Source organism: Protopterus annectens, chromosome 14.part0, assembly GCF_019279795.1.
Source record: "Protopterus annectens isolate FY-2018-M chromosome 14.part0, PAN1.0, whole genome shotgun sequence".
Lineage (NCBI taxonomy): Eukaryota > Metazoa > Chordata > Ceratodontiformes > Protopteridae > Protopterus > Protopterus annectens.
The window spans coordinates 792,328,319-792,334,874 of record NC_056748.1 but is presented as its reverse complement, the minus strand read 5'-3'; the positions used below and the strand labels follow the sequence as shown (position 1 = coordinate 792,334,874).

The following is a 6,556-nucleotide window of genomic DNA, read 5'->3' as shown; positions in this document are numbered from 1 at the left end:
TTTTACTATACCAGGTAACAATATAATTAGTTCAGTTTAATCCATTGAGACCGCATTTTCCCCATATGAGTATTAAATAGCACAATTTACCAGAACAAACAAAATTATTTTCCATACAGTATTGCAGTACCAAACAATGCAGTATGGAAAACGATTTTTTTGGGAAGGGGGGCCACTATGAGTCCTGAGATGACCCACACAAATGGCTTACGTTTGACTCGGGTTCTGCGTTTTCACCTTCGATGCCTTACTACCTGTACTGTGGGGCCGGGCTAGGGAGGAGCTTGCTGCGGGCGAACAGAACGCTTTACTGCAAATCCCGACTCACTCGGTACTGTAGAAACGATTGTGTAAGTCGTGTGGTACCTCATGTAACTGTCACCGTTCTATTTATGCGTGTCTCATGTAGTGTTCTTGTCTGTTTGACGGAACTGCGTTTTTGTTCCCTTCGATTGTGTACTATCTGGTGGATTTTTTTCGAATGAGCAAATCATAAAGGATTTACTATTATTCTGCACTCAACGAACGCTTCCACCATGTTGCTGCCAAAGGTAAGCGCCTCCTCCCGTTAACTTTCCTCTTGTCAGCTGTCTTTTTTCCCCCGTCTTATTTGCATAGCCGAGTTGTTCTATTGAAAGCGCCTAATGACTAACATGATACCATATGGAATATGAGTGTTTACATATAGAAAATGTCTGTGAGTAGAGATCAAGACTCCACATGTTCATAAACTCTGTCCCCTCAACAAATCGGAAGGTGGAACTGTTGTGTTGTCACACCGCCATTAATTTGTGTGAGAGGTTTACACCTGAATTCCTCAAAGTGACCCCCCCCCCTTAACTGACAGAGCTTTGTCTGCGAACTCTTCCGAATTGGGTAACACCGCATGCTTGAAACCGCTTGTGTTCGTAGTTGTTTGTGTTCTGCCTGTATCACTCAGCAGTGTTAGTAATTTTCGACAGGTTTTGTTTAGACAGAACCTTTTTTTGGACCGCTGTTCGTTCATTGCGCATTTATTCGTACTATACAGAAGATTAGCGCGTTAACTTCTTGGATTGTTAAAGGTGATTGCATTTTTGTTCTATCCTCACTCCTTAGTAGGTATAACCCGGTTAACCAAACATACATAGCGTACGTTTTTACTAAAGTTCTTAACTAAACCAAGTACATTGTGTGGTGTATTTGTAGATGGAATCTATAGCAAGTATGCACATAAATATTTCCAGTGATTATCGTGTGTAGTACTACTCGGTGATCATCGTTAGAGCATTTTTTAAATACCTGTCCTAACCTGACGTGTAAATGCGTTGCTCTTGCATCTTTCAACATATGCGTCTGCTCTCGCGCTATGTGTATGTTCTTGCATGAATACACAGTTATACATATTTTTTTAATTGGGGGTGTTATAATGCCTGAAAGGAGGATTAGCTTTAAAGAAGACTTTTTTCTCCATATTTTTGCAACTCAGGTGATGACTTAAAGGGACAGTGTGATCTTCTTTCTTTTTATTACTGCAGTCTGTAGTAGCTTCCTATTTCGTGCTTGTACTTGAAGTAGTGCATTGCTTGCAGCAGTATAGTATTCATTAACAGCTGTAATTGTCCTGAGTTGCAATGCAGTTATTTCAACTGATACGTACCAATAACATGTGAAACCGGATGTATTTGGTCTGTGATACAGACGTTCTTTTACAGCATAGGAAGGATAAATCCTTTGATTATGTTGACAATTAGCTCTGTAAAAGTCACGAATCTGCAAGAATAGCTTTCAACTTTTTTGAACTAAATTCATTTAGAATTCTAGGTAACAATTATTGTTGAGGGAGCTGTAAACGGTTAGCTTATAAGTTGAGTGAATTCTCTGTCAGTTGGTCTTATCTCTGCAGCGAGGCATACAGAGTTATATCACTGTAGAGATTTTTAAGTCAGTCATACGTTTATGTATTCAAGTTAGATACATGCTGTGTACCCCCCACAACCTTCTCCTTTTAAGACCTGCATTGCAGTTTAACGCAGAATGTTTATCTTGTAATAAAGAGGTGAAATGCAGGCAGAGATAACAGCCAGGTAAAACAGCAGTGGTATGTACACAACCCAGTGTGTTTGCACTGTCTTTATTATTCTGTCAACAGATAGTTGGGACAATGGTCTTACAGTTTTAGTACAGAGGTAGCAAACATGTGCCGATGTTGCACAACTCTCTTAGGTAGTTGTCTTGTTTCTGTTATATTTTATAATTTAATTGCCTTCCTTTGATTTTGAGATGATTCAACAGACCACAATAAAAACTTCTTCAAAATTATTAGGAAGCTTAGAAGTAGCTAAAAGTTTTTTGCTGAACGTATTTCTAATGGTGTTTGCTACTCTCACTCCAGGAATCCTGCTAATGTCATTGTGGATAACTTCTCTACCAGCTTGACCAACCTCCTCTGTGTCCCATTCCCACTCACACCTCCAGTTTTGAAATACATCTTGACCAAGACTTTTCATCACTTTATAAAATTAAAAATACCAGTTCCATGGGCCCAGGGAGTATCTTTGGATGTCTGGTGAGAAGCACTAAGCCCTCTTTGCAAAAGCTCTGCATTAACCGTTCAGTCCAAGTATCTCCGCTGGTTGTACCCCCAAGTAATGGAAGACAGTTGTTAAAGTACCCTTACATAAAGGTGGCCACTCTGCTGACAGTGAGAAGTTTTACCAAGGCTGTAGGTAAAAGACATACTGTCTGTGCTGCCTACCTTGCCCTTGCCAAGGCCTTCAACACTGTCCCCCTTGTTAGTATTGTTAAGTTTTCACAACTCAACAGTAATCCAGATGTAGTTCCCCTAGGTAGCTCACTGGCTGTCTGATGCACCAAGTCTTAACAGAATAAGGTATATTAACTCTGGAAAGTAAAAATGTCAACCAGTGGTATCCTAAGGGGCTCTGTCTGTGACTTCTGTGCTTAGTCATATATTTCTGTGACATGAAAGCTGATGTTGAAAGACTGTGGCTAACCAAGTTTGCTGCTGCTGCTAATGTCAAATAGGGGGTGGTTGATAAATCCCATTCTGATACTCAAATTCTTCATTAAGGGCAGGGCCAAACAAAAAGTTTGCTGTGTTAATCGTGGGATTACTTTTAATGCTAAGAATTCTAATATAGCTTCCTTTGGTAACCTCAAACTCAGAACCCAACTATTAAGTCCATCATCTGAGTGTCTGGATGTCTGCCCTTAGGGTCAGTGTTTCAGATGTGAACTTAATCCTCTGGTAACCTGTCATTACCAGTGCAAGCCATGTGTAAACAACATTCTGTTTAGATTTGAGGAACTTTGGTACCGATGTCGATGGCAAACTCTCCTTTTGACAACTTTATTTCACTCACAGCTAGAAAATCTGGTGATATTGTAGTTGAGGGCCTCACCAGTTGCGCAGTAGCAAGCCCCGCCCAAAACCCACCCCTGTGATATGTCATTCATGAATATGCATTCCCTTCAAATGTACAACCGAAGAAAAAGTGCACTGACATGTAATATGACAGTAAATGTAGTAGTAAACTGTTACCAACATCTGTAATTGACAAGTTTTATTACACTAATAATATATACTATAATAGGTTCATAGATTAGTACTAAGCTAACTGCCCTTGCGAGCCATTTTAAGCCTAGCCAATTATCCCTTGTGAGACTCAAACCCTGCACCTTGTACTTGCAAGGTAAACACCTTAACCATTAGACCACCCTCCCAATCAGCAAAGAAGCGAAACCGTCAAAACACATGTCATCAGGCTTTTTACCGTGTAGCATTATAGTTGTCTTTGCCAGAGTCGGAATGCGACAGTTCACCATCCCAATTAATGTCCAAACGGACTTTTTTTTTTTTGTGCAGGTGTCACAGCCGACTCTTCCTCAGTATCCTTGGCAGGACCTTTTACTAAGAACAGATTTCCTGGGCGATACTGTATTAACCGTTTGTGTCCATTTAATATTTTCATATCATGTATGCACGAGCAAATTAAATATGCAGACTGGGTTGTCACTCAATTTGCGACACACCCACTTCTGCGCGAAACAATCTGGTGACACCCTCAACTACAATATCACCAAAAATCCCTGTACCGTGCACAACTTGACCTTCGTGGCATCACTGCAAGGTCCAGAGAAGTTGTAGTCTCACTTTGCTCTTCCCTTTATTAGGCCTGTCATTGAATTCAGTTTGCCCTTTACTTACCTCACCAGGCTCATAAATCAGCATGTGAGACCTCAACATTTCTTCACCAAAAAGATCTCGGATATTTGTACCCATATCTACTGTGATAGTCTGCAGCCTTATCCCTCTGCTCAGTTGTATAGGCTGTTTAGGAATGATCTCTTGAGTTTTACATGGTGTAACGATAACTCATTGAACTCAGTCTTTCTTCTTACTGTATATGGAGTATTCAGGGCTCCTTGTTAGTTTCCAACAGGTGGGTTTACTAAATGAGAAAAGTTAGGGAGTGAAAAGAAGACTACAGAAGAATCTAAGTGAATAAATGTTTGGATTTACCTGAATCTAAATTTCATCCTCTTCCATGAGAGGTTATCTTTCATTTTGTTAGGGGTGGCTCGTGCCATCGGACTGCCGGACTGCAGCCCCACCCCCCCAGCAAGAAAAAAGTACTTTTTTAGTTATAACTTATATAATTTAATTTTTACTGTCTTTCTCTTATCAGCCGTCTGCTTTACGCCGACTGACTCATCTGTGAGTACGAGCATGCGCAGTTTCGATTTCCGGGTTTTAAAAAAAGAAGTGTTTTTTTTTTCTCTTTCTCTAAGAGAACCACTCAAGTGCTGCAGTCTGGATAACGAATTAAGGCATCAGTGTGATTTCCAGCAGTCTGTGTGGTTTGGAACCGCATAGAATTGGAAGGGGTTCGGACTGCCACGTCCGCAGGCACGTACATAACGTGGATGGGCTAAATGGCTGCTGATTGGTTGTCGCTCTCTTCCCGGGCTTTATGTGCTGGGAAAAGAGCGAGAAGCAAACAGTTGCAGCCAATTTAGTGAGTAAACAGGTTGACCGGTTGTGGATTATTTTATTTGCTTGGCGGCCTAATTTCGTGACGTGACACAGAAGCTGAAAAAAGTACAGAGTTTCTTTTCTTCTTGGTGGTATGTGTAACACAGTACAATATGTAAATATAAATAATCAATATGATGTGTAAAGTATAGTGGAATAAGTGCACTGTTTTTGGGATTTAGGCTGCTGTAAAGAGGAAAATTTAAAGAGATCAGCTTTTGCATCTATTTTTTTTCTGTTCCTTATTATATAATTTAATATGTGGTAGTACTTCGCACATGCATTAAAATGATCTTACAAAAAAGTTTTACAGCCAGCTCTGAAACTCAGCTTTTCTAACTCTTTGATAGACTTTTTGTTTGAGTTTTCATGGTTAATAGCATCCTATTCTCGCCGTTTCAGTTAGTACTCACTTCTCATATTTTCATATGTTCAAGTGAAAACTTACTCTGCAAGTATTTTATAACAAGGAAACAGGTCTGTGGATCTAAGGCCCTGGATGGCCAGTAGTAACCTAGTTGTAGAAATCAAAAACCTACATGTAGATCACCATGATGTAACCCGCACCATGTAGTAATATATTTAGCCATGCCTCTAGCCTAGTATTACTGGCTTGGGTGAAAAAAATCATTTGTACGTCTTTTTTTTTGATTAAGTACAATTGTTAAAGACAGCATTATCCTCATAAACATCTTCAAAAAGTTATTCTTCTTCTACTGTGAATCCCAATAGTGTTGATTTGTATGTACAAATGCTTAATACACTTACCAGTGTTTAATATTGATTTCATTGACTAAAATTGTTTTGTTAAACATTTTGTTTACTGTTCCATCTGCACTTCTACTTGTGTTATCCTGGGCTGAGCCTGGAAATAGTCCAGTTGGATCAATGTTCCATCTGCACTTCTACTTGTATTATCCTGGGCTGAGCCTGGAAATAGTCCAGTTGGATCAATGTTCTAAAATAAATACATGTATGTATGTATGTATGTATGTATATATATATATATATATATATATATATGTGTGTGTGTGTGTATATATATATATATATATATATATGTTGCTGCCTTCACAATATAGCTTATTTAATAAACATGTATGAGCTCACACATTAAAGATGATATTTTGCTCACTGTCACATACAAAGATGCATTCCTACAATAGGAACACTAGATATCTATTTGTATATACATTTACTATGTATATATGCTCCAGAGTACACAGGTATATATATAGCAAAGCATGACTTATACACTCAATATGTTTTAAACTGTGTATATATATATGTATGAATTGTAGGAAACTGAACTGTTCACTATTGGTTGGATGGATGGTATAGATGGTAGCAATGTGTGAATGGATGGATGTATCATTGCATGGAGACATATACCTGTATAAGGCATATGAATGTATATATATGACAGGGCTGCAAGTAAGAGCTGAACATGCTGCTGGACAGTGAAAAGTATACCACATATCTGGAAGTAGAAGGGATAGAATGAATAATTCTGTGCAC

General features: G+C 39.0%; 1 protein-coding gene across 2 annotated transcripts in view; it reads left to right on the top strand.

The window, feature by feature from the left end:
• The first annotated feature begins 306 nt into the window (after positions 1–306).
• Positions 307–6,556, top strand: part of SEMA4G (semaphorin 4G) — a 1,755,375-nt gene continuing 1,749,125 nt past the window's right edge. For both annotated transcript variants that reach the window (XM_044056541.1, XR_006362793.1), the window contains exon 1: positions 307–551. The gene's annotated coding sequence lies outside the window, so the exon portion shown is untranslated. The remainder of the gene's footprint in view (positions 552–6,556) is intronic.